The following is a 1,271-nucleotide window of genomic DNA, read 5'->3' on the forward strand; positions in this document are numbered from 1 at the left end:
GCCAGATCAGATTGGAGCCTGGTGCAGCCATCTGGTTCGCCAGTCCTCAGTCAAATCGTCCAACCCATGCCAGCATGGAAGGCAGACGTTAAACGATGATGATGATGATTAACATCAGTTGAAAAGTTATGTTAACAACAAACAAGAGGAGGACAAATATCCATCAAATGTAAATAATGTAAATACTTCCTCATCTCTTAAATATAGATCTGAACTAATGAACAGCAAGTAGGTGACAGAAGAAGCAAAAGGAAAGTAAGTGGAAGGTTGAAGTATTTGACATACTGTTGTGACTGATAGTCAATCAGTGAGTGACAAAGAGAGAGTTAAAGTGAGAGTAGGTTAGAATTAAGAAGTTAGCTTTATGTTGCATGATGCAGGATGAGAAATAAGAACTATCATAATATATTAATGAATAATAATGGCAAACAAGTAAATCTTTATGACTCAGTTTTACTATGAATATTGTGGAAAAAAGGAATTCCAAGACTAATAATAATTACAAATAAACCTTTCGATATTTTGTAAATAATGCTGTGATCATCATTATCTTTTAAAGTTCATCTTTCATGCTCAATAGTTTGACAGGATCCAATGAGTACAAGGACTGCAGCAAACTCCAATGTCTGCTTTGGCATGATTTCTATACCTGGATGCCCTTCCCAATGTCAGCCACTTTACAGAATGTATTGGGTTTCTTTTTTTTTCTTTTAGTGACACCAGCACTATTGAGGTTGCCATACAATTCAAAAGATTAAGATCCCCTTCAAATGAGTGGGGCTAGAGCAAAGAGAGAGGTAGCTTTATGCTGGGAGATGAGAGGTTAAAGCATCAAAGAAGGGGGCTGAACAAAACAGATTTCTTTCTCTAGAAGAGCTACATGACTACTTACAGTATAGAAAAGTAGGTGGAGTTGGAAAGAGAGATAAAACAGTGGTGTTCAGGTGTCAGGGTGGATTCTCAAGGTACAAGGTGAACAGAAGTGAGTAGAGACAGATGAACAGGGAGTATAAATGGGTAGCAATAGCAACAGTGTATAGGGAGAGTGGATGATGATTAGAGATAGGAAATGAGAGACAAACAAGAGTTGAGGGGTGATCACTGATAATTATACATTGGAGCATAGGGAAGAGGTGATGACTGGGTAGGGTTGAATGGTGGATGTAGTGAATGGTGGATGTAGTGAATGGTGGATGTAGTGAATGGTGGATGTAGTGAATGGTGGATGTAGTGAATGGTGGATGTAGTGAATGGTGGATGTAGTGAATGGT

At 38.4% G+C, this 1,271-nt stretch overlaps 1 protein-coding gene across 3 annotated transcripts in view; it reads right to left on the reverse strand.

Moving 5' to 3' along the window:
* The window catches only part of LOC106878232 (serine/threonine/tyrosine-interacting protein), a 42,193-nt gene that overhangs the window by 14,328 nt on the left and 26,594 nt on the right, over positions 1–1,271 (reverse strand). The window lies entirely within an intron of this gene.

The sequence above is a fragment of the Octopus bimaculoides genome, chromosome 11, assembly GCF_001194135.2.
Source record: "Octopus bimaculoides isolate UCB-OBI-ISO-001 chromosome 11, ASM119413v2, whole genome shotgun sequence".
Classification (NCBI taxonomy): domain Eukaryota; kingdom Metazoa; phylum Mollusca; class Cephalopoda; order Octopoda; family Octopodidae; genus Octopus; species Octopus bimaculoides.